The 27841-nt window shown below is 39.3% G+C and overlaps 1 long non-coding RNA gene across 3 annotated transcripts in view; it reads left to right on the top strand.

Annotated features, from left to right (window-relative positions):
* Nucleotides 1-11513, top strand: part of LOC109822189 — a 31879-nt gene extending 20366 nt beyond the window's left edge. For all 3 annotated transcript variants that reach the window (XR_002242048.1, XR_002242049.1, XR_002242047.1), the window contains 4 exons: nucleotides 3977-4126; nucleotides 4355-4452; nucleotides 4551-4596; nucleotides 10996-11513. This is a non-coding gene — a long non-coding RNA (uncharacterized LOC109822189). The remainder of the gene's footprint in view (nucleotides 1-3976; nucleotides 4127-4354; nucleotides 4453-4550; nucleotides 4597-10995) is intronic.

The following is a 27841-nucleotide window of genomic DNA, read 5'->3' as shown; positions in this document are numbered from 1 at the left end:
ATGGATTCATTAGGAAGCATTTTAAATAGCTCATAATCATGCATAAGTCCACTAATCTTAGATTCCTTAACTTGGGGGGTTCCTTCATGTGTGACACATAATTTTTGCCAAATTTCGTATGCGGTTGCACACGTGGAAACTCTATTATATTCATTAGGGGAAAGACCACAAATTAAGGCGTTCATAGCCTTAGCGTTGAGATTAGCTAGGTGCCTTTCTCCATCGGTCATGTTCCCGACTTTGGACTTTTCTTCATATTTCTCTTCTATGAGCTCTAGAATGTCAAGGTCTATGCAACGAAGGTAAATTCTCATCCTAGCCTTCCAATAAGCAAAATTAGTGCCGGTGAAGAGAGGTGGTCTAGTTGTGGATTGTCCTTCTAACATATGCATATTCAAAGAGGCCTCCATTAGATCTTTTCTCTAAGGCGGTTAAACCAAAAATTAATATAGAGACCAAGCTCTGATACCAATTGATGGACCGTAGAGGGGGGTGATTAGGGTCAAGAGGCTCTAATTATGCAATAAAAATTAAGACAAGCAAAACACAATATACTAATGCAATCAAAGTAAGAGAGATAGGGTTAGGAATCGTTATCCTTTGACGCGCGATGTGTTAACGAGGTTCGGTCCGCTGACCTACGTCCCCGCTCCCCACTCTCGAGGAGAAATCCACTAACACATCCGGTTTGGAAGCCGGAACTTCGTCTACACAGCGATCCCACACGATCTCTCTCACTACACAGTTTGATCTCAACAGATCACACTCCCTCACAGTTGATCTACACAAGATCTCACTCACACAGCAGAAGAAAAGATGCAAGACTCTCTCTTTACACAGCCCCTATAGCAAAGAGAAAAAGTACTGAAGCTGGGAAGTGAATCACACTTAAAAACAGAGAGAAAACACAGAAACCAGACTTTGAAAATTTTTCTCAGGAAACAGCAGACTCTGGTTTTTGCAAACGTTAGGGCTTAAGGAAGAAGATGAAAACACAGAAAACAAACAGAGACTTCATCGGTCGACCGGTGCGGTCGACCGATAGAAAAATCGAGTTTTTGGTCGACCGCACCGGTCGACCGACAAACTCTCTGGACTCCAGTGACGAAAGATCATAAGTGCGGTCGACCGGTGCGGTCGACCGCATTCTGACATATTCTGGAAACAGTATTTTGACTCAACCAAAAATATGTAGAAAATATTTATTTGACCTCTGAAAATTATGAAACTTTGTAAAATGTTTTTAATACTAAAAACAAACTGTTTGGAAAAAGAATTTTGCAGATAGGTCCTCATACTTGTGAAAAATAGTATTTTGTGAAAAACGCTTAAAAGCTTAAGTATGAAAACGTGTGTGTGAGTCCCAATAGCTTCAAGTGAATTCAATAACTCTTTGCCTACATTCTAATACTAGAGAGAGAATAAAAACTAGCTAATATCCTCACATAGAATGTAATTCTTGAGTCTTGATATAGCTTGAGTTTGGATGAAGCTTTTATATGAATTTGTTGTTCTTGAAATAACATTGCTTCATCGCTATGCCTCCTCCTCCTTTGGATATCATCGTTGTAGCGTATATTCCATCCAATCCTCCATGAATGGCACTAACAAGCTTGATAAAAGAATTTACTACATTTGCACTCAATAAGCCATTAGTACCGATAATGGTGGTTATAAAACATCATCAAAACATAAGGGCTAACAAGAACACATATCACCTATGTACCAGAAAATGATAGACTGTTTTGACAAAGAATATATTTTCTTGGTAAAAATGAACAGTAACGATGAAGGAAAAAGAATTAAAGGAAGATTAACTGCTCAAGGAATATGCAGGTCAGACGATTTCACACTAATAGAATGTGATGAAGATGAAGATTCAAAGGACATTTCAATAAATCGAAAGAGTATGACAAGCTTGAAAAAAGATATGAACAAAAGAAAGTTCATGAAAAATAAAAATATTGAAATAGAAAGTGAGGAGTGATACATCATTTACAGCACTTGATGAATACACTTAATTATGTTTATTTAAACTTATTACGTTGAGGATACTGCACCTGTGTTGATTTTAATAAGTACATTTTAGATATTGTTTGTTTGTTTAAAGTATTATGAATCAAACATATTCTATGTAGCAAAGAAAGTTTTTCATGATATATATGTTGCTAGATTTTTTATATTTCTATAAAATTAGTTATCAATTATGTTACTTATTGGATTTCTCAGTTTTTTTTTGAAATTTAGATTAATTATTTAATTAAATTCTTTATTGGATTTTAAAGTTTTATATTTAGATTTTGTTATAGTTACCTACGAGTATAAATATATGTGTTAGTAGAAAAAAGTGTGATGGTACTCAAATAGCGAAGAGGTCTGATGTAACGTTAATGCTAATATTGTACTATTTTCATTCCATACTTTCTCCTTTATCGAGTTACTTTCTCCTGCGATCCTATATTTAAATTCACTACTTGGTAGATTAATTGATACTATGATTTGCAATGATAAGATTACAACTATAAAATTTTATCAGAACGTAAAGAATTCAAAAATTAAAGAAAATATTATTTCATACTAAGATGGAAGGTACGATTGAAATCATTTAATTTTTTTCCTCTAATTGCACTTGCAATTTCATAATAGACTGATAGTTTTTGTTTATTACTATTATGTTCTTCCTAAAGTTTCTAAGAATATACTCTCTCGACTTAGTGCCTTTGATATGTCCAGCACAATCCCTTTGATTGGAGATGTTAGGACTTTGGAGACAAACATATTTACTTCCTTCCATAGATATCTATATGGAGATGTACCAGTTTACTTGGTTTCCAAATATTTACTTGTGGGTTGGTAAATCTCTTGAGATCTTCAGGTGCAAATGCGTGTACTTTTAATTAATCTGAAGGTTGAATGAGTTAAAATTCTCATTCATGTTGAAAATAACAAAGGAAGTTGTTGAAATACCATTAAATGAATAAGATAATATCTCTTTTTTTCAAGGAATCTTTTTTTCATTTACTTCTGCAACTTCCCATTCAGAAGCAGCTTCAGTCTATTGTTTCATTGCTTTAAACTACAAAAGTTCAAAACACGCATCATAACTTTTGAGACCACACCCACTTGATATTATCTGAAACATCCATGAAGTTTTAATTACTCATTGGATATTATCTACACAGTTAATGTAGATACTAGGTTGCGTGCTTTTTTTGACTATTTCACGAGATTGTAATGATGGTAATGAGTAATAATACTTGCTCCTTTTTTTTGTTTAACTTGTCCTAATTTGCTAAGATGAGAGAGTCCCAACTGAACTAAAGAAAAACATAATGCAAGCTAGAATGGATAAAAAATTCACCCAGGCAAAACTTGCACATGTATTTTCTTGTTACTTTCTTTGGTTTCCATTAATTACTGGCTATGATTTAGATTCTTTAACTGATTTCTATGGTATAGTAAATTTGTACTAAGTTCACACGAGAATAAAGTAGCAGTAGGGCCCTTGTGCTCTCTTCTCGCTATCTAACTACCGCATGATGGAACTTGCGTGGATTTAGTTATGAACTTAAAATGATCCACTGAAACTCGTTGGTTGGTAGAATTTGAGGCTTACTTTCTTTGTTCCTATTTAGTAATTGCTATGTGTATTGAAATATGTAATACAGGATTTCTTAGTGAATAAGTAGAACACGATAGGTAAATTTACTGTTGTAATGATTATTGGGACTAATCTGAGGAGCAAAATGCTATTGAATTTTAAATTGTACCCCTGTAAGCTTGTTCAGTCATAACTGTTCGCAATCAACCTGCTATGTTCTGTATGATAAGTAATTTCAATTACACTTTGCAATGGTCAAATGGCACAAGAGTTTTGATATTATTATATTTCTTCTCATAAAGCAAAATAACTACTAACAATTGGCGTGGTCAGAATATATTCCAAAAATGTAAATTATCTCTTCCATGATTGCAGTGAGGCACTGCTCAATGTAAAGCAAGCTTTTCGGTCAACTGCAATTGATCTTCCTCCAGAAGAATCAACTGCACCATATCATTCAATTACACTGCCAGAAACTTTTGATCTTGATGATTTTGAGCTACCTGATAGTACTTTACTCAATGGGTCAGTTCCACTTATTACATGTGTACAGCTTTGAGAGAAGTTTTTCTTGTATCTTTCACATATATTAAGATCTGCTTTTTTTATGTATGTATATGTGTGTGTGTATGTGTGTATATATATATATATATATATATATATATATATGACTATGTGGTGAAATAAGGATCTTGTAATGTAGAGTGCTATAACCATTGTCCTTTTGCTCACATCACAAATGTTGCTTTGCAGTAACTTCGATGACCGCCATGTCGGTACAAGAGAGAAGATTACACTTCAGGATACTGTGGATGGCACTGGATACTCCACATCACAATTTTGATTACATGGTAACTATTTTATTAATTTCGTCTCTTTAATTGTGAATATATGTTGTATGTCAACACTACACTGAGATGTGTGCGCTAATATTTGATTACACATATAGATTTGGTGATGGAGATGCTTCTCAGATTGGTGTGGAGCTTGACGAGGTATAAAATTTTCTTCTTCTTTTGGCTTTAGTGTTTGCAGTTTGATGAGGTTAGCATTTTGGAGGTGGTCTCCTAACAGGTGAAAGTTTAGAAACCACTTAGCGAATAGACTATGAAAATATTTTCTTTTTCTCTCATGTTAATTCTGATTTTGAATTATCTTAGTCTCCTGCTTCTTGTTTTGTTACACACAAAAAATTATTATTGGAGAATAATCTCTGGCTGTTGGCACTGAGATCCTTGCCTTTGCAAAGGTTGTCCTCTCTCACATTGTTCTCAAGTATAGCATGTTAACTAACTCATGGTCTCCTGGTGTTGGAATGACTGCACCAAGATGCCTCTTTGGCTACGAACAACACATGGAACTTTTTCAATTTTCACAATTCAGATTGCTTTTCGGTAGTGTCTCTCTTATCTACATGCTGATGTTTACGTTAACTTTAATCTGTTGTATGGTCATCTGGCACTAACGTTACATGCATTGCAGACTTGCATGTATACAGATTTATTCCTTGCAATCTAGCATCAAATAATTGTTTTCTCTTAACTTATATTATGTTTCTGTTGGGGATGCATAACCCCCCTGATGCGATTTGGAAATAGAGATTTAGGAGAGAAGAGAGAATTCAATCAATCACAAACACACAAGATTTACGTGGTTCGCTTCTCAATGTGAGAAACTACGTCCACGGCCGCCGCAGGAGAAGATTTCACTATTTTCATCTTTATTACATTATGCCCTAATCAACCCTTTTATAGACTTAAGGGTTTTACAAATAGAAAAGGACACAGGTCAAAAACTATAACTGGGCCAAAACCCGACTCGCGGTCGACCGCCGCGCCACGCGCGGTTGACCGTGACGAATCCTTCTCATAATCAGAGTCTCTGGAGTTTTTGCGGTCGACCGCCGTGCCACCCGCGGTCGACCGCGACGAAGCCTCCTGCTGATGGTAGCTCTCTGGTCGACCGCGACGAAGGCAAAAATTCTGGCTGCTCTCTGGACTTTTGGCAGTCGACCGCCGCGCCATGCGCGGTCGACCGCGAAGCTGCTCCTCAGCAATGTGCCTATCTGTGCACGTCGGTGGTCGACCGCTGCGCCATGCGCAGTCGACCGCGCCTCAGTCAAAATGCGCCCTTCGTCGTTTTGCTTGAGCTTCGTCGTCGTTGATCATGTTCCTCATGTTCTACTTTGTTCCTCTTTATTCTGAAGTATAGGGCAGGTTTGATAGTTAGGCTTCACATATCCTAACAATCTCCTACTTGGAGACTAACTATCAATCCCTTTCAGCTCTCTCTATGGTGACGGCCTCCATATCATTAAGTAATGAGGCCAACTGAAGTTGAACACAACTTCAGTTTCTCTATAGTGACAACCTTGGTAAGCATATCGGCCGGGTTCTTGCTTCCTTGAATCTTCACAAGTTCCAACATGTCCTCGTCCAACGCTGATCTTATGAAGTGGTAGCGGATCTGTATGTGTTTGGTCCTTGCATGAAAAGCGGGATTCTTCACCAAATGAATTGTGCTCTGGCTATCACAATGTAAGACACTCTTCTCACTCTTCTGTCCCAGTTCCTCTAAGAAACTCTGCAACCATATCATCTCCTTGCTTGCCTCTATCACAGCAACATATTCAGCCTCTGTCGTTGATAAAGCAACGATCTTTTGCAACTGAGAAACCCAACTAATAGCTGTAGAGCCAAAAGTGAATACGTATCCTGTAGTGCTCCTTCTCTGGTCTATCTCACCAGCATAGTCTGCATCAACAAAACCCTACAGAACTAACTTGCCTCTCCTGAAGCACAAACAGTCTTCTATTGTACCTCACAGGTATCTCAGAATCCACTTTACTGCTTCCCAGTGCTGCTCTCCTGGATCTGACATAAATCTGCTCACAGCTCCCACTGCATGGGCAATGTCAGGTCTCGTGCATACCATGGCGTACATGAGGCTTCCAATGGCTGAAGCATATGGAACCTTAGCCATATAGTCTTTCTCTTCATCAGTCTCGGGGCACTGCTCCTTAGTCAATTTGAAATGACTAGCTAGCGGTGTGCTAACGGCCTTAGCACCACTCATCCCGAATCTCTCAAGCACCCGTCTAATGTACTCGGCCTGAGATAGCCGCAGTGTGCCCAAGAGCTTGTCTCTACTGATCTTCATCCCCAATATTTGCTTCGCTGCACCTAGATCCTTCATGTCGAACTCACTCGACAGCTGCTTCTTCAGCTTCTTGATCTCTCTCATGTCTGAACAGGCTACTAGCATGTCGTCGACATATAAAAGCAGGATGATGTAACTGTTGTCAAACTCCTTGACAAAGCAACAGTGATCAGCATTGCACCTGGAGTAACCGTTCCTGTGCATGAATCCATCGAACTTTTTGTACCATTGCCTTGGAGCTTGTTTCAAGCCGTACAAGCTCTTCTTCAATCTGCATACCATCTTCTCTTTTCCCTTCTGAGTAAACCCCTCTGGCTGCTACATATATATCTTTTCCTCTAGATCACCATGGAGGAAAGCTGTCTTTACATCTAGCTGCTCAAGATGTAGATCTTCAGGTGTAACAATACTCAGGACTGTTTTGATGGTAGTCAGTTTGACTACAGGTGAGAATATCTCTGTGTAATCAACTCCTTCTCTCTGCTGAAATCCTTTAACCACCAATCTGGCCTTGTATTTCTTGGAACCATCATGTTCCTCTTTGATTGTGTACACCTATTTGTTGCTCAAGGCCTTTTTCCCCGTTGGTAGCTTCGCAAGTTCCCATGTCTTGGTTGGTGTTCAAGAATTTTATTTCATCTTTCATGACGAGCTCCCACTTGCTCGCATCATACACTCGAAGTACCTCATCATAAATTTCTGGCTCTCCACCGTCACTCAATAATAGGTAGTTGAGATGGGCTCTGGGCTGTAGTGATGGATACTTTGGATTAGGCTTGGGGACTCTAGCTGACCGCCTCAACTCTCTGATGGGCGAACAGACTCTCCATCTTCATCTGCCCCCTCTGAAGTAGTCTCATCCATCAACTCTTCTTCTTCATCAGAACTAGCTTCAGGATTGCCTCCATATGAGGCATCATCTAACTCGAAGTATGTGGGATCACTCTGCACCGAACTAGTGGACTGAACGGCATCACGGTCTTTGTAGAGGACTGTTTCATTAAAAACCACATCCCTGCTTCTGATAATTTTCTTGTTCTGCTCATCCCAGAATTTGTAGCCAAACTCATCACCGCCATAGCCAACAAAGAAACATTTCAAAGACTAAGGCTCAAGTTTGTTTCTTGCACGATCACTCAGATGAACATATGAAACACATCCAAATACTCTCAGGTGAGAAAGATTTACCTGCTTTCCACTCCATACTTCTTCAGGTATTTTGTGCTCCAAAGGCACTGATGGTCCCCGGTTGATTAAGTAGGCAGGTGTGTTGACTGCTTCTGTCCAGAATTGCTTTGGAAAACCTGCTTATAACCGCATACTTCTGGCTCTCTCAGTCAACGTTCTGTTCATCCGTTCTGCTATGCCATTTTGCTGGGGTGTGCCTGGCACTGTCCTCTCTAATCTAATGCCGCTGTCATAACAGAATCTCTTGAACTCTGAGTCTTCATACTCGCCGCCGTTGTCAGAACGAAGCTTCTTGATCTTCAAACCGGTCTCGTTCTCTACCATAGCCTTCTATCTCTTGAAGACTTCAAACACTTCTGATTTGTGTTTCATAAAATAGACCCAAGTCTTCCTCGAGTGATCATCTATGAAGGTCACAAAATATAACCTTCCGCCGGTGGATGGTACTGATGCTAGACCACACACATCTGTGTGAACTAACTCAAGCTTCTCTTCTTTAGGAGTTCTGCCAACCCTTTTGAAGCTTATTCTCTTTGATTTCCCAAGAATGCAACTTTCACATAAGTCAATATCAGTCGATCTCAAACCTGGTAACTTCCCATTCTACTGCATAATCTTTAGGCGTTTGCTACTCATGTGACCTAGCCTCTGGTGCCACAAATTTGGGTCTTCCTTACTTTCAGCCACTGCAATGGAACCACGTGCATCTATCGTCATGTAGAGAGATCCAGTCTTCGTACCACGGGCAACAACCATGGACCCCTTTGTAACCTTCCACTTATCACATGCGAAGGTTGATACATATCCCTCTTTCGCCAATTGTCCTATGTAAATTAGATTTTTCCTCAAGCTAGGAACATGTCTCACATCACTCAGCTTTCATATAGACCCATTGAGCTTGATCTGCACGACTCCTTTGCCAACAATATCACAGGGCTGATCGTCACCAAGATAGACTTTTCCTAGGTTTCCTAAAACGTAGTTCTCGAATAAATCTCTATTTGAGGTAGCATGAAACGAAACTCCTGAATCCAGCACCCATGATTCAGTCTTGCTCTCCAACGAACAGATTAGGGCATCATCTGATTCTCCTGAGGCCACGTTCGCTTCAGTCTTGTTCTCCTTGTCCTTCTTGGGTTCTCGGTACTGATTCTCATAGTGGCCAAACTTGCCACAATTCCAGCAATCGATCTCCTTCTTGCTCTTGCGATTTTTGGACTTTGACCTCCCGTTCCTCGAGTTAGGTCTTCCTCAGCTATTCCCTCTATTTCTGTTTCTGTTTCTTCCTCTGCTCTCAAGATTCAACGCCGACCCTGAATTAGAAATCCCTTCCTCTTGTCTTCTAATCTCCTCAGTCATAATCATATCCACCACCTCTGAAAACTTCATTTTTGATTTGCCACATGATCCGCTAATCGAGATAACGGTACCCTTCCAACTGTCGGGTAATTGACCAAGTATCAAGAGGGCTTGGATTTCATCGTCAAACTGAATATTGACCGAGTTTAGTTGATCCGTGATCTCGTTAAACTCGTTCAGGTGTTCCTTGAATTTCTGGCTCTCGGACATCCTCAAATTAAACAGCTTTTTAATGAGATGTACCTTATTCGCCACAGAGGGCTGCTCATACATACTGGACAACGCCGCCATGAGATCCGCCGTCGTATTCTGATTCTTGATGTTGAACGCTACTGATTTGGACAAGGTCAACCTGATCGCTCCAAGGGCCTTTCGATCCAATAGCTTCCAATCCACATCCTTCATATCCGTCGGCTTCTCTCCCAATGGTAGGTATAAATCCTTCTGATAGAGGTAGTCTTCCATCTGCATCTTCCAGAACCCGAAGTTCATTCCATCAAACTTCTCAATCTTGGATGTTTCCTTCTCAGATCCCATGTCTCTGACCTCAAATCGCCCGCGCCGAACCTGGTCTCTCTGATACCACTTGTTGGGGATGCACAACCCCCCTGATGCGATTTGGAAATAGAGATTTAGGAGAGAAGAGAGAATTCAATCAATCACAAACACACAAGATTTACGTGGTTCGCTTCTCAATGTGAGAAACTACGTCCACGGCCGCAGCAGGAGAAAATTTCACTATTTTCATCTTTATTACATCATGCCCTAATCAACCCTTTTATAGACTTAAGGGTTTTACAAATAGAAAAGGAAACAGGTCAAAAACTGTAACTAGGCCAAAACCCGACTCGCGGTCGACCGCGACGAATCCTTCTCCTAATCAGAATCTCTGGAGTTTTGGCGGTCGACCGCTGCGCCACCCGCGGTCGACCGCGACGAAGCCTCCTGCTGATGGTAGCTCTCTGGACTTTTGGCGGTCGAACCGCACGCGCGCACGCGCGTCGACCGGGAGCGAGAGGCAAAAATTCTTGCTGCTCTCATGGACTTTGGCAAGTCGACGGCGGCCATGGCCGATCCGGCGAGCTGCCTGCCGTGTGCAGGCGAGAGGTGCTACTGGCAACTGTCGCGGGTCGCCGCCGGCCATGAGCGGTCGATCGCGCCTTAGTCAAAATGCGCCCTTCGTCATTTTGCTTGAACTTCGTCGTCGTCGATCATGTTCCTCCTGTTCCACTTTGTTCCTCTTCATTCTGAAGTATAGGGCAGGTCTGATAGTTAGGCTTCACATATCCTAACAGTTTCGGCAGTTGATGCTGATTCCATTTGAAACCTCAGGAGTGAGCTAGGGAACCAGCTAGCCAAATAAGATCTGTGATCTGAAATTGAGGTAAGGGTTCTGTGCATCACTGGGCATTTTCCAATCAAAATTGGGGTCATGTTTCTGGCATTATTTGGTACTTTTCAACCATCTTCTTGTTTGACCTTTCTCATCTGTGCAGCCCCCTTTTTCTTTCCTTTTATATTCATATAGGCACATAATCCTTGTTGGTCTGCATCCAATAGTGCCCTGTTGTTCATCCTTCATTTCGTAAGAAGTTGTCTCTGACTCTCTATTACTCATAGTCACAAGTCCTGTGTTTGTCAAAAAAACTAAGTGTGTGCAATATTAATGAACGAACTTTATGCTGCAGATTATGGAGAGAAAGTTGTAAAGAAGTATGATAAGGTGAGTAAGTCTTGGGTCGCCCTTGGAGGATTGCCAGAGAGGTCAGTGTCGGTTAAAGGATGGGGATTGACTTTTAGTAGGGCTTGTGGAGAGAGGCTAATTGTTATTGGAGGACCGAGAGGATTAAGAGGAGGGATGGTCGAGCTCAACTCTTGGATTCCAGATGGAGGGCCGAGATGATAGCAAGCAAACATTCAGGGAGATTTGTTTATAATTGTGCTGTTATAGGATGCTTAATTCAGGATGAATTTTATGCATATAATGGGTATTTTCCTGCCTTTTCTTGCTTACAAAATTCAGATTGAATTAAGATTCAACTGAATGGCTCGTTTAGATAACACTTCAGGGTATTTTTTGCTTTTCTTGGTCATTTTTATTTAATTTGCGTTGGAATGTTTGGTATCGGTGGAGTTTTCTGGAGATATATGTTTGTGCAAGCACAATTGGTTAATAGTATTCTGACACTTATTATGTTTTCTGATAGGTTTTAGGTCATTCATAAAGGTTTTTACCCTTATATTGATTCATAATTGTTGTCTATGCTTATAGAAAATGAGTGGATTCTGGGTTAGACTTGTTATCAACCGTGATTTTTATTTTTATTTTTACTTAGTTTTTTGCTGATAGACCTTCTATTCACTGTTTGTTGTAAGTGTTGCCTTAGAAATGTTAGATTAATTGTTTATATTTGCTGGCGAATGTCCTGTCTCTTTGAGGTATGACAAGGTGGGTTTTAAATTATTATGTGGGGTTCATAATTTGATAAGTGAAAAATTACTTGGCCTTCAAATATTTAAACTCATGTAGTTTTTTAATATGCATCACGTGCAACGCACATATGACATACTAGTAATCCTTAAAAAACAGAAAAGAGAAAATTTCTAATCCATGCTCAAAGTGAACACGTTTGTTATTTAATTCAACTTGTATTCTATTTTATTCTTGTAACAGGTGTAAGAAAAGATCATATGGTGCCCTCACAACGTGACGATAGAACCTTCACTATTTAGTTTCAAATCATATGGAGAGAAATAATAAGGCATTGTATACACAAAAGTTCTTTGATGAAGTACTCTAAGAAACAACCAAAAAACTTGAGAATTCACAATGCTTTAACTACAGACTTATAATCTCACAACATAACATCTTAAATCATACATAACAGTAGAATATCTCAACAATATAACAACCGTGAAACTGACACCATAAGAATATACACACATTGATCTAGATCTCCTAAACCGTTCAGAAGAAAATCATCCTCTTTCACCTTCAGACCTTTCTCTCAGATCCCTCCTGCGTGAGCAATTGTTCAATTTGGCTAAAGTTGAAGAAATTCATTGGCGCCAGAGATCTAGAATTCAGTGGCTCAAAGAAGGGGATAACAATACCTCCTTCTTTCATAGAATTGCCTCCCACCGTAAGAGAATAAATTTTATTCCCTACCTCCAAATAGACAACACCATCCTCTCTTCTGAATCAGACATCAAACTGGCTTTTCATTCTTATTTTTCTAAACTGTTCCAACCCCAAGAGAACTCCAAGCTTCATATTAACTAGCAGAAGTTGTACCCTCATCAGCCCTTGGATTTATCCCCCCTAGACTCCCCCTTCTCTGCTGAAGAAATAAGAAAAGCTGTTTTCGATCTCCACCCTGAAAAGTCCCCTGGTCCTGATGGCCTTCCCATCCTCTTTTACCAAAAATTTTGGGACATCATCAATTCTGATGTGATTTCTTTTATCCAACATCTCCACTCCAATGTCCATCTCCTCCACAACATCAACTACTCTCACATCTGTCTCATTCCTAAGAAGGAAGGGGCCCATTCTCCAGCAGACTTTAGGCCCATCAGTCTGCTTAATAGCTCAGTCAAGATCTTTACAAAAATCCTTGCAAATAGGCTGAGTCCTTTTTATCCCTTCCTTGGTTGAGAGAACCCAATCTGCTTTTCAAAGTGGCAAATCTGCCCTAGATTCTATTCTGCTGGCAAATGAGATGATTAACTCCTGCACCGTAGGAAAGAGAGAGATATGTGCTATCAAGGTTGACTTTTTCAAAGCTTTTGATTGTGTTCATTGGGAGTTTCTTCTTTCTCTCCTTAAAGCCAGAGGGTTTAGTACTACTTGGTGCCATTGGATTCATCATATTCTATCCTCCTCCAAATCAGCAGTTTTAGTTAATGGGTCTCCCACATCTTATTTCAAGTGTCACCGTGGCCTAAAGCAGGGAGATCCACTTTCTCCCCTGCTCTTCTTGCTTATTGTAGATGTCTTGAACAAGATGATTCTCTCCAGTGTCCTTTCTGGAGATCTCACCAACCTCAACCTCAAAGGTGAGCTTAACTCCATCAGAACACTGCAATTTGCAGATGACACCCTCATCTTTTGTAGAGCAGATATCAAGAACACTCTCACCCTTAGACTTATTCTTCTTATATTTGGGGAACACCTCTGGTCTCTCTATGAACCTCTCCAAGTCCAGTCTGCACTACCTTGGTAAGATTCCCAATTTAGGATCCATGTTGGCTACTAGCTTCAACTGTTCCATTGGCTCTCTCCCTCTTCCATACCTTGGCCTCCCTCTCAAGAGGGGCTCCCTCTCCAGAAGAGACTGACAACCTCTTCTTGACTCATTCTCTAAAAAATTGGCTCTGTGGAAACATAAATCGTTGTCTATTGGCGGTAGGCTCACACTAATAAACTCAGTTCTATCTTCTCTTCCTCTATACTATATGTCTTTTTTTAAACTCCCTAAATGGCTCATCAAGGCAATTGACAAAATTAGAAGATCTTTTCTCTGGGGACATTTTCAACAGTCTTCTAAATGCAAAAATTTGATCAGTTGGGGTAAAGTCTGTAGACCTAAGAAGGAAGGGGGTTTGGGAGTTATTGAGTTAAGTGCATTCAATCAGGCCCTTCTTTCCAAGTGGGTTTGGAAGATTAGCGATAAAACATCCTTCATTAGTAAGGTCATCTGCTCAGTGTACTCTTCCTCTTCTCTCAACCCTTTGACTTGTGCACCGAAAGCATCCAGCTCCAGATTCATCAAAGACTTGTCTTCAATCCAGAACTTCTTTTTCAGTCAGGTTCAATGGAATCTTGGTGACGGTAAGACTATCAGATTTTGGATTGATAAATGGTTGGGTCCTAACTCTCTATGCAGTATCTTCCCAAAAGTGCATCAACTTGCTTTCTCTCAAATCAGTTCGACTCACTCTCAAGGAAATTATATCAACAATGTGTGGAGATGGCATCCAATTTTAAGAAGAGGGTCATCATCAGATATTAGGGAGGAAATCAGGCAACTTTTTTCTCTCCTTGCTTCTTCTAAGCCTCCTGATGCTCTAGCTCAAGATCAGTTAAGATGGCCTCATCATTCTTCTGGTTCTTTCACAGTAAAATCTTGTTATAACCTTCTTACCTTTGGAGGTATCAACTATCCTCTTTTCACTTTTACATGGAGATCCCCTATCCCAATCAAGATTAAGATTTTTTTCTGGATCCTTAGTCATCAGAAGCTTAACACTAGGGATGTTCTTGCCAAAAAAGGGTGGATTGGTGATTACATTTGCCCATTATGCAACAATGAGAATGAGTCTCATGAACATATCTTCATCAACTGCTCCATCACTAGAGAGGTTTGGTCACTGATTGATCCTAGCTCTCAATCACCTTTCTGGCCAAAAGACATGTTCTCCCTTCTCTCAGGATCTCTTCATCATTCGATCAACCGATATCTCAGAAAAATTTGGAAAGTCATTCTCCCTTGCTGCTGCTGGTTGATCTGGAATAGTAGGAATAATTTTATCTTTAATGGCACGACTGTTTCTGCTAATCATATAGCGTCTCTTATTGCACGTTTTACACTGTTCTAGACAGGAGCTACTAACAGTAGCAGAGCAGCCACTTTGCACAAGGCGGCCATTGAGCTTGGCCTCCAATCCCTGGCTAAAGGTGGAGCGGGAGATGATCGAGGGGACAACTGTGGATAGTTTTGTGTTCAGGGTGGTAGTTTTTACTACATTTTAGCTTATTGTAATGATTATATATTTTCTCAGTTGACACTTCTTAGACAAGCCTGACTTTTACACTCAGGGTAGTAGGAACCTAGTAGATTTGTTTGCCTATTGCCCAAATCTCCTTTTTGGTTCCTAACCCCCCTGAGTTTTTCGTTTTTGTTCTGTAATTATGTAATTATTTTTCATGCTTTTATATATATTACCATGAACAGGGAACCTCACCCTGTTTTTTTGCTTCAAAAAAAAAAAAAGAATATACACACATAAACCTCACAATCAAGTGGTCAAGGAAATAGCAACAACTATCACAAACTGATATTTGACATCCCCTTTTGGAAGCCTACTCTCCATGGCTTTGTTCACATTATTCAGGCCAATGACTTGATACTAGTATCCTTTAAGACCGCCAAGAAAACTCCCCGCTGAAATTTTGCTACCTAAAAATAACCAATGTGAGCTTTTCATCAAATCTAATATCTAATCTAATCTAATACTATTATAAAAGTGTGTTACCATGTTAAAACATTTCTACCCAAAATGCCCTATAACATATCCATCCATACATACATGAAACCATCAAATACCTAATTTTTTATAACATCACCATTGACTACACATCCATCCATCCATTTATACATACATGATGACACATGAATATACTCAGTCTTTCATAACCTTCAATTTTTCAAATAAATTCTCATTAATCTGTTCCACTTCACTCGCTCATAATGGTTTTTCAAATAAATTCTCATTAACCTGTTCCACTTCACTCGCTCATAATGGTTTTTCAAATAAATTCTCATTAACCTGTTCCACTTCACTCGCTCAGAAGAGTTTTCTATTGAATATCAAATGATTATAGAAATCTAGCAATCCAAATCTCAAATATAAAACTAATTGTAGAATACTATAGAATATCACATGAGTACATAAATCTGCCAATTCGAATATCAAATAATAATAATAACTATTAAAATTATAATTACAAAATAGTGAACAAAGAGATAAAGTTTACATGTCACTATCGAACTGTAAGCTCAAGCTTTAGCATGTTGGGTTGTGGCTCACCAACCTCCATGTAAATCATTAGTTTTTACGATATATTAATAGTGATGCTTCTGCTTGCCTTCGTAACTCACTGATTTGCTTCATCTTTACCACAATCACCTGCAAACTCCCCCTTAGCCATTAAAAAAAAACAATATTAGTTTCTCATCTCTTTTGATCTCTATACTATTAATTTATTATTATTATATACAATCAAAAGGTAATCAGAAGTGAACATATTTAGCAGGTAAAATTGAGTTTTATTTGTAAAGTATTTATTTATTCCATTTAATAAAAAAATTTGATTAAGCATTTCAAAATTTTAGAGAAATTAAATGCGACTTTTATGGGACTTTGAGTGAATGGACTATTTTTAAATTTCAAATTACTGAACATTTTTATATATGGCAATAATAGTTGGCATTATCATTAATTATTAGCCGCTATCATTAAGGAAAAACGGTTAATAAGGAGAAATTAAGTGCGAGTTTTACAGGAGTTTGAGTGAACAGACTTTTTTAAATTTCAAATTACAGAACATTTTTATATATGGCAATAATAGTTGGCACAATCATTATTAGCCCCTATCATTAAGGAAAAACGGTTAATAGGAAGAGCTAAAAAGTTTCAATAATGTCAATAATTATTTTGCAAGACATTATTACTAAAAATTAGTTATAAGTCAAATCTCATATAAATCTATTCTATACACAGCTTCAATCCTACCAAATCTTACCAAAGAAATAACAGAGAACACAGGATACAGAAGTAGAATTTGTGATTCAAAGAGGTTAGTAAAAGCATGTTTTTTTATAAAAATAATAGGATACTTTTTCATAAAGAAAATCAAATATTTTTTGGATCGAAACCAACGAAATTCAAATATCAAAAGTCTTGGATATACGAGAGGATATTATTAAAAAAAATCTAGATTCTTACCTAAATAAATTTTTTGTCTAATTAACTTTACATACTCCCTGAATAATAAGTGTGCATATTCAATATATATATGAATATAAATTGTTTATTATTGGCCTTTTTGTTTTGATGATGTTTTCACAAACAATTTACAATTAATATTGTTTGTCTAGTGTTTGTGTTTTTCTATTTATTGTAGACAAACAATGAGTTAGAGGTTGGATGGATTGCGCCACAAAGATCATATCAAATGGAGGATGGTAAAAATAGTGGATTGAAGCCTTGCAATTCAAGTTGAAGATCCAACTTCAAGCTTCACCCGCAAGTTTACCAAAAAGAGCTTCGTTGAAGATCACAAGCTTAGGTAAATTAGTTTTAGGTTTTATATTATGTGTGTTTGATACTCTAAGCTTAATCATATACACACATACACGTTTTGGTTTTATATATATATATATATATATATATATATATATATATATATATATATATATATACACACACACATTTTTTGATTTTTAGTTTTCAAGTTTATATAAATATGAATTTGTGAAAATATTAAGTTATTTGTTAATGGACTTACCAATCATTTTATACATATTTTATTAAGTTTATAAAATTATTTTATAATGTTTCAAAACATGGTTTAGTCAAAATGACAAAACAAGTGTTGTTGTATTTTCATGTTTTGGACTAGTTTTGAAAAATGATGAGTTTTCATAAATGTGAAGTATAATTTCAAAAATTCTTTTTGTAACATGTTTATTAACATTTTTATAAACATTTTCCAAAATTTTATATTTTTTGGAATTTATTTGCTATTTTTAAAGGCACTTTAAAAATCAGTTTTACTATTCAAAACAGGCTGATATTATGTTATCAGTCGACTAATGAAAAGTGTTCAATCGACTGATGAAAACGCCTGGAATAGTCAAAAGTTTTTGTTTTTCTGTAGATTGACTGATCAGTCGACTGATGAGGTCTTCAATCAACTGACGAAGTCCTTCAGTCGACTGATGACGTGTTGTTGGTCTGTAATGATCATCTCATCAGTCGACTGATGAACAGTATCAGTCGACTGATGCTATAACGGCTAGTTTTTTCAGCCTTGTCCTGTTTTGCGTTTTGGTCTTTTTGTCTTTTTTTCTCTTTCCTTTGGGGTTCCTCTAAATACCCTCACATATCCTCAGTTCATTTTATCTAAGAAAAAAGTTTTAAAGAGTTTTTACAAGTTTGTTTAAGGGTTTTAAGTTTTTGTTTCAATTTTTGGTTTGTGAAGAAAGTTTCACAAGAGCAAGAAGAGATCATCCATTATTTGTTGGGCTTCAACTTCATCTCTCATACTCTTGTTATATAGAGAAGTTTTTCTTAAACTCAATTCTGGCAATTTATATGTTTGAACTTAATTTCCATAAGCTAGGCTTTAATTGAGTTTATATTTGTTTTATCTCTTTGTTTACACGCACAACCATTGAGCTTATTGTATTTGCATACATTGTCTAATTGGGGTTATGGGTTTGTGTGACTTAGAGAGTGAGCCTATATTGTATTCTCATCAATTGTAGAGAACAAGTTATTTGTATTGAGAGCTTAATTGTGATGATTCACTTTGTATTGCACAAATACACCAAGAGTAGTATGGAGGTGAGAGACGTGGTCGGTCCCAAGAGGAGTGGAGTCGGTGGTAATGCCTAGAGATAGGTCGTAATTCCGAGCACTTGAGGGACACATGTGAGAGGCCAACACTTGAGGTGAGATTTGTGTAGTTACATTGTGAGTGATTGTGAACGTTGATTGGTGAGCGTTGAAAACCAATATTGTGTGGTGTAAACGTTTTCGGGTGAGTGTTGAAAACCTGGTGTGATAGTGGATTTCTCCCCGGGAATGGGGAGTGGAGATGTATGATGGAAGGTCCGAACTCTGTGATCATTTCTTATGTGTTTGAGTTTGGCTTGTGCACTTATATTTTGTTTATCTCTATCGCCATTCTCTTTTGTCTAATTCATCCACTATATCATTTGTATTTGTTTATCTTGTTTCACCATTGTTTATATTGTTTATCCTTACATATAATTATTGCATATCATTCTTGATAGGATATATTTATTTATAAGTTTTTAATTTGGCATAAATCGGATTAGATTAGCATAAACCCTTTTCACCCCTCCCCCCTCCCTCTAGGGTGTTTTCAATCGGTATCAGAGCACTTCCTAGTGGCATTAGGGTCTTTCATATAACAAAATTTATAGAGTAAACCTTTAAATTTACAGAAACAACCCTAAAACTTCATAATTTTAGAGATATGCCATAAAATTTGGAGAAAGGACCTTGAAATGTCACAAATAAACTTCATAAAAGATTATATTTACTCTAGGATTTTAATGATACAAAATAGCAAAATATCCTCAAATTACATCTAACACCAAACTTATTATAAAAAAGCTAAACAAATAATTAATCCGGCAACGTGCAACGCACGTGCACTATCCTAGTACTATTATAAAAGTGGCTTGACATTTTAAAACATTTCTTCCAAAAATATCCTTCAAAGCACATACATGCCAACACATGCATGCGTGCATAACTCATTAGTTAAATTAAATTTATTTAAATGTTTGCATTTAACTCATTAGGTTTATAACATCTAAAGAAAATGAGATAGACATGAAAATTTAATGAATATGATTACTCAATTTAACTTCCTCACATTCGTAACTTATCTAATATTTTGTTATTGCAGCATACATGACTTGCAAATAAGCCTATTTAACATTATGTTATCAGTAGCTTATGTGATGGGAAAAATAGGCAAAAAGTGGTATACATAAAATAATAGTAATAATCACTCACCAATAACCTCCTCATATTTATAACTTTCCCATTAATTACCTATTGAAGTTCTATTTAATCATTTACCCATAACCTCCACGCATACCATTTATTTCTACCCATTGTCTCCATCAATAAAAAATCAAATTCTCCCACTAGCTACTTCTTAATGCACCCATTACCATAACGTTATTTTTCTCTCTACGAATACATTCTCACAAGGAGGAGACTCTGGCTAGAAACATTACTGGAGGATGTTGCCATGAGAGAGGGGGAGAAGGGGGGAGAGAGTCTAAATGATGACCAACAAGCATAATTGAGATCATTTGGAGGAAGTATTCAAGAAGTCTATCAATAAAGAATTTGACAGCTTCAGTGGAGAAGGCTATCCATAAATGATTTGACAGCTTCAGTTGCTTCTTCACTTCACCAAGATCTCAGAAGCTTAGAATTTCGTTTGAATGAGAGGGGAATTGAGAGATGGATTAGATTTTTTTTTTATTGTCTTTGGGTCCAGAGATGGTGGATAGTATTAGGGGCTATTTGGTTCGTCTATTTTATAGAAAAGTTTTGAGAAAACACCTGACAATGACGATATCGTAAATAATAGATTTCTATAGATTTTCATAAACTATGTTTGGTTCAACATTGAATTTACAGAAAAGTTTTCTGAAAAGTACAGAAATATGTACAATTTTACAGAAATTGCTTTCCACTCAAAATGAGCGGAAATTGCAAGAAAATCTGACGCATATATTAAAATTTTAATTAAGCACACCAGTATCATTCCCATGTGATTTCTCATGTATATTGCTAGTAAGCTATTTTCTATATAGTGATATCTAACCAAACAAAAGAAAAAGAAAACAACATATTTTCTATAAAGTTAGGAATTTTTTCATACTTTGAACCAAAAAACAAAGAAATAACAAAAAACAAGAAATATGTTATGCTTTGAGTTCTATAAATTTTTCCTACAAATTTTATAGAAATACAAAGAAATCTATATTTTGGGTGTTTTCCTTTTCATATAATTTATAGAAATTGAACCAAATTAACACCCCCTTAAGCACAAAACCAAGCACCCCAAGTAAATTACGATATTTTCGCCAAGCTTCTATTTTGCCTGTAAGTTTAAATTCGCATATTACAGTAAAGCCTTGACCGATGGTGGTCAAAGTGCTTTATTTTATATATCAGACTTGATGCTAAACGTAGTAAAATTTCTATACCCATCATTACTTATCATTATAATTTTCATTTTTCTATCTTGGTTAAGAGTACATACATGTGTGAGCAATAATGGAAGAGGATGGCCTCTTTGTGACATCTGAAAGGGACGTATTTACCGTTATTGTCCAAATTGTAGAGCTGTAAGTTGCACAAAATATATATTTTCAATCTGCAAGACAGAAAATTTAATGTGTTAATGTTTCATATTGGATTATGTTTGGGAAGTACTAAATTTTCAATGAGAACAATCTTTATGGACTGGTAGATATGTTTTGTATTCGAAATACAAGGTATTGAAGTGTGAGCTATAACCACATTTAATTTAGTGATGGTGAGCTCTGAACGCATAAGTAGCAACCAATTCTTATTATATACATTTATTCACTAGTAGAAAAACGAGCAATCTAGACGGAAATTTCCGTCTAGATTGCTCGTGTTTCCGTCTAGGTTGGTTCACCTAGACGGAAATCCGTCTAGTTTGTTCCGTCTAGTATATTTCCGTCTAGGTTGGGACAAACTAGACAGAATTCCGTCTAGGTTGACAACCTAGACGGAAAGCAACCTAGACGAAAGTAAGAAATCCGTCTAGGTTACTACCTAGACGGAAATCCGTCTAGGTTGCCAACCTAGACGGAATTCCGTCTAGTTTGATCAACCTAGACGAAATTCCGTCTAGGTTGCTACTGTTGCTACAGTAGCAACCTAGACGGATTTCCGTCTAGGTTGATGTAACCTAGACGGAATTCCGTCTAGATTGATCAGCTACAGTGATTTTTTTTTTTTTTTTTTTTTTTCGATACGTTGCACGCTATATAATATCCAACACCAAATCATATTCATATCCAACACAATTTAATTATATTTCAATATCAAATACAACTAGAAAGATACATAAATTTTTTACATAGATTATAAAGAATACAATTGTTTACATAACTTGACGAACTTTGCATAATTTATAGAATCCAATTGCATTTACTGCTCCAAGTTGTTGAAGCATCATGTTTCCTCCTCCTTGATCCTACATTATACAAAATTCAACATCAATTAGTCCATGCCTGAAATACACTTAGAAAGCATTAACTTTGCAAAAGAACTAATAGGGAAATCAAAATATTGGTTCCTGGACTAACAGCAACATTGAGAGCAATCCATGTACAGCAACTTTGCTATAGTATCGAAATGCATTGATTACTTTTGAGAAAACTGATTATCCACTTTTCATGAATGAAAGGTACTGACCAGGAAGCGGCTGGCTCTGATGATATGATATAAAGTATTAAGTGATTAAACAACACTATTTCAATACCTTCACACGATTCAAATTACGCAAGGCAGTCCGGAAGGGGGCTACTCCCCGTATCGGCACTTGAAGCTGCATTACTTCATTCTTGAACCTCTTACAGACAGATATAACTGAAAATCAGTAAGAAATATTGAATTATAGTCTTATTAAGAGTCATGAAAACCAAAGGAAAAAAATCATAAGAGAACATTTAGATTGAGATCGAGTATGCTAAACACCATTTGAGATATCATACATTTATGAGGTGCAAATCGAATCTGTTCATCAGAGTAGGAATTGATGAAGTTAACAAATAACCTGCTAGCTTGTTCACTTGAAATTGGGTGACGTGAGTATGCCTCCCTATCAAACCATATTAAAATGAAATGTCAGTTACATATAAAGAAAACTCCAAGTTGTTTACTAAATGAGTTCGGAACCATCGCTATGCACCTCCGTAATAAAGGTATAATAATGACAAGTTTTACATTGAATACATAAATTAAAATGCTAGCTTCAGACAGGACTCCTACATGCTTACAGATTGTGATAAGAGCATACTAATGAGAAAAATAATGTGATAAAATTTTTGTGGAGGAGCAACTTCCCTCCAATCATTGTGAAACTGTGTGTCATTCCAATATGATTTCACAAAAGGCCTAGTGTCCACAAAGAAGAATTGCAAACCAACTAAATAGCAAAGTACATAAATTCACATGATAAGTGGTAGATTATTAAGAAAAGGAAACATGCAGTATATTATTGTAGACGTATAAAATTGCTTATAGGTCCCTTAGCACAGCTCGGCACAAACCGACGAACCAACGAGGCGACGAGGTTAACGAATCGCACGCAAGCAACGGAATACATCCATTCGCGTGTGGAATCAAGCCAAGGGTTCGAAGAGTCAACGAGTCATCCAACCAAGGGCAGACTCGGACGAATCACGATCGAATCAAGATCAGTTTCGGACTCGAACTCAGAAGTGGATTTACTGCCAAATCAGGAATCGGATCTACTGCCAAATCAGATCAACAAATCAGAGTCTAAGTCAACCGAATCACAGACAGAACCGAAAAACGGATACAACGCAAAACGACGAAACCCAATGCCTAAGGGGGGCTCGGCCAAAGCCGAGCCACCCGTGGGTGGCTCGGCCCAGTGCCGGCCACCCATAGGTGGCCGACCCAGATCTGTGCGCGGGCACAGTTCAGAGAGCCTATAAATAGTCCCCCTTGGTTCATTTTTCAGAGGTTGGAACTTTGAGAGCCGAAACTCTGCCGAATTGAAGATCGAGCTTGGAGTTTTGAAGATTTGAGGACTTGAAGATTCAGATCTGATTCTCGGCGAGCATCTACGTCACAAAAGGCAGGAGTTCGAGAGAGAGAAAGATCAGATCTAAGATCTACACGAGATCATACTCCGGATCAAAGCTTGGCCTTTGATCTCGAGAACTAAGGGCGATTATTTCCTTGGTGAATTAATCCCCCCCGGCTATTATTTCTTTCGCGGAATAATACTCGTCAAATCGTGTAGATCCGACCGGATCTAGATCGCGCGGTGGTCCACGGATTAACCCCGGCGTCGGCAAAGAACCCACACAAGCAAGAGACCGCAAAACAGGATCTTGCGATTTGTTCTAAAGGAAAGTTGTAAAAGGAAAGTTGTAATCTTTTTCTTTTTCTTTGATTTCGTTGTAACCAGATCTAAAAAAGACCGGATCTTTTGTAACCGAAAAACAGTTATTCAAGATAACAATGAATTCAATGAAGGTAATTTTCACCGCGAACAATCTGGCGACCACAGTGGGAGCCACCGATCTCGCTGCCGAGATCGTCACGTCGCAGCCGCGGATTTCAATCCCGGGCGAGGAGGAGGTCGAGTATGAATTTGACCAGGCCAAGTTCGAGGAGTACCTTTCATCCTCGTCCGGATCTACCTCCCCCCTCAAGTCCAAGAAGTTCTCCTCCAGGAGAAAAGCTCGTTGGTTTGAAGAAGTTCAGAACGCCAACGAAGCTCTCACCTCAGCTGACGCCAAAGTTGCGTCAGGTGAAGTTCCACCGACCTCCAACGAGGTCAAACCTATTCTTGTCAACGCTTCTACTGTTGAGGGCGTTGTGACTCTCTCGAAGAGAGCTCGCCAGAGGCGACGTCAACGCCTTGCGCGGCAATTCGCTAAAGCGATGGAGTCCACGGACGGGGTCTGCTACAACGCGAATCTGAAGAATAGGAGAGGCAAACAGCCTCAACAACTGAAGAATGGCGGTTCCTCCAAGCCGCCGACGAACGAATGGATCCGGGTCAAACGGAACCGTTCGACACTCGAAGAGCGGATTCACAAACGCCGCGCATTACTTGCACAAGCAAGAATCCTCGTGCAGAAGGCCGAGGAATTGAAGAAAGGAAGAGTGGCCAAGAAGCCGCCATCAACCCGCCAAGTGTGGAGGCCGAAGCAGCCTCCAACCAAAGTTCAACCTCCGGTGAATCAACCAAAGTCGCCGGTAATCCCAATAGCTTCTCCGGGAGATCATGCAGAATCATCCCGAAGGAAAAAATCAGTCTTGGAGCGCCTCGGCCCGATTCCAGACGAGAGAGGCAAAACTCCTGTTCAAGATCGTTTGGGCCCGATGAAGAAGCCCCGGACGACGCAACATGCTGGGGGTCGCCGTCACCTCCAACATGACAAAGAGACCAGGGCAGTCATGCGCACCAACTTGCGCATTGAATTCCAGGAGCCCGCCGAGAACTCACGCCCAAAAAGGTATGTTTCGAGGCGTGTGACGTTCGAAAGCCCTAAGAAAGCAATTCCCCCTCAGAAGGAAACATTATCGTCTGATGACGATAGTGTTATACCTGAAAAGTCGTGCCAACACACGATAGGTTACTCCGATCGTCAAGCAGACGAGTTGTACTATCGTGCTGGGGGTACGAATAAAACCAGGAAAAGGAAGAATCTGATGTCGGTTCCGCGGTTGCATCATATAATACGGTATCCAGCGAGGGACAACCCCGCGAGGCACTTATGATAAGTGCGGAGCAAGTGGCCAAAATGCTTGAAGACGCCTTAGCTAAGCAATAGGAAACCTTCAGGTTCGAAATGCAGATGGCTATGCAAAACATGAGAGAAATGCATGACCAACAAATTCAGGCATTGACGAACCAGCAAGGCGAGCCAAGTCGTCGTAACCCAGTTAATCTGGAAGATGAGGACACAAATGCGAATGAGACGCATAATGCCAATAATCCTCCCATCAATGCAGGGGGTGGTAACGAGAATGCCAACGAAAACACAGGTAAAAACCTGAAGATTAAAAATCTCGAGAGCAAAATCAACACGTTGATTTCCGCTCAAGAAATGAAGAAAACAGGCATTCCTTGCCCATACCCAAGAGAGTGGGAATCAATCCCATATCCGGCGAAGTTCAATCTAATTAACTTCACGCCGTTTAATGGGATGGTTTCCCCCACTCAACATTTGATTTACTTCAAATCACACTTGGGGGTAATCTCTGACAATGAGCCTCTGATGGTGCGGTCATTCGTCGGCACTCTTCGCGGAGCCGCTTTCGATTGGTATCGCCGCCTTAAGCCAGGAAGCATAAACAGCTGGGACGACATGGAGACCAAATTCCTAGCCAACTTCTTTGACGACGACACAGAGATATCCATTGGGTCGTTGCTTGATGAGAAACAGAAAGACGGGGAATTGGTGGACACCTTCGTCAAAAGGTTCCAGAACAAAGCGATGAACTGTCGGGACCCGATCACCGAGGAATTCATCCTCCAGACTTGCCACAACAACCTCACATTGGACGTGTTAGAAGCAATGGGGACAGCACCGTCCAAGACATGGAAGGATCTGAAGGTCCGAGGAGAGCAAGCTGAGCGATTCCTCAGAAGAAAGAAGGCGGAGAGAGGCCAGCAGGCGAATAATGCTCCACAACAGAATTTCGTCCCATGGGGGAAAGGTAAGGCACATGCTAATGCGGTTGATGCTAATCAAACCTTTCAATTGCAACCTCAGCAACAGCAGCAGCAGCAACAAGCACCACAACAAGCTCGGGAGCAATGGCAACAACGGCCTCAGAAGCAGAAATCTTCAGAGCCGAGGTTTCCTAAAGTGTACTCCTTCAAGGATGACGAAGTTCCCGACATCTTTAAGTACCTGTTGGAGAACAACAAAATCCAGCTGCCGGCGATTGTGGATCAAGAAGGGGCTAACAAAGTGACAGACCCGAAGTATTGCGCATACCATAGAGCGGTCCATCACCCTACCAAGTCGTGCTACCACCTAAAGGATAAGATCCAGGTGCTAATCGATGTAGGCGTCATAACCCCGAAGCCGTCCAAGAATGTTGGAGCAAACGCTGTTTCAATCAGCTTTGGATCGGTGCCCACAACATGGTTCAAACCGGAGCGCATCACCAAAGTAGGGATGAAGACAGTGAACGATGACCCACATGGGCAGCGCCAAAAAGGACTTGTGCCACACACAGCCCCAAACGGCGAAATCCTATGGGTTCATCCTGATCTCATTGAAGACAAACAGTGGGCGACTTCCTCGAGAAGAAAGGGCAAAGGCAAGTCCTGCAATGCTACTTCCGCAATCTTCGAGGAGGATGGCGATGAAGCTCCTACTTTCACGCTCTCCGAAGAAGAACAAGAAGTTTTTGCGACCCGAAGCGGAAATGAGTATCACTACAACTATCCACCACCTAGTGAGCAGGGGGTGAATAAACGGGGACCAGCCAAAACTCTCACGGAGATGGGGGTGATTACAAGTCCTACACCGGGCGAAGAAGCTCGACGACAGCCGGTGAATAAACCGAAAGAGAAGAATCCCCAGGAGGTGCAGAATCCGAAGCAGTCTCGTTTCAGTCGCCCGATTGGAAGAGACAAACCGGAAAGCTCGAAAACTCCGCAAGTCTTTGATATAATGGCTCAACTAGCCAACATTCCAGCACGAATAACACTATATGAATTGCTGCGGCTGTCCAAGGAAACCAGGGAGGCCTTGCAAGAAGCTTTGGCCAATTCAGAGGTGTTTCTAACTCAAATCAAGCCGGTGCCTGAACAGCCAGAACCGCTGAGTCAACAGTGCAATATAGCGACTAAAAACCTTCCCTGCATTACTTTCACTAAAGAGGACATGCAGACGAAGAATTCGAACCACGATCGACCGCTATACTTCATCGGGTACATCGGCTCCAGCAAAGTCAACCGAATCCAAGTGGATCCGGGTTCTGCTGTGAGTATTATGCCGCTTCGCTTGATGTGGGCATCCACGGGCCCTGTTATCTACGGATTCAACACTAGCGGGTCAAGACCTTTGGGTAAAATCCGAGTAAAGTGTCAAATGGGAGATTTGAAGACAGAAGTCACGTGTTATGTGATCGATGCCGAAACTTCATATAACTTACTATTGGGTCGGCCTTGGATCCATAGTAATGTTATAATTCCCTCCACACTCCATCAGTGTT

This window comes from Asparagus officinalis, chromosome 8, assembly GCF_001876935.1.
Source record: "Asparagus officinalis chromosome 8, Aspof.V1, whole genome shotgun sequence".
Classification (NCBI taxonomy): Eukaryota; Viridiplantae; Streptophyta; class Magnoliopsida; order Asparagales; family Asparagaceae; genus Asparagus; species Asparagus officinalis.
Note: the sequence above shows the minus strand (reverse complement) of the source record. Positions and strands in the feature narration are given on the sequence as shown.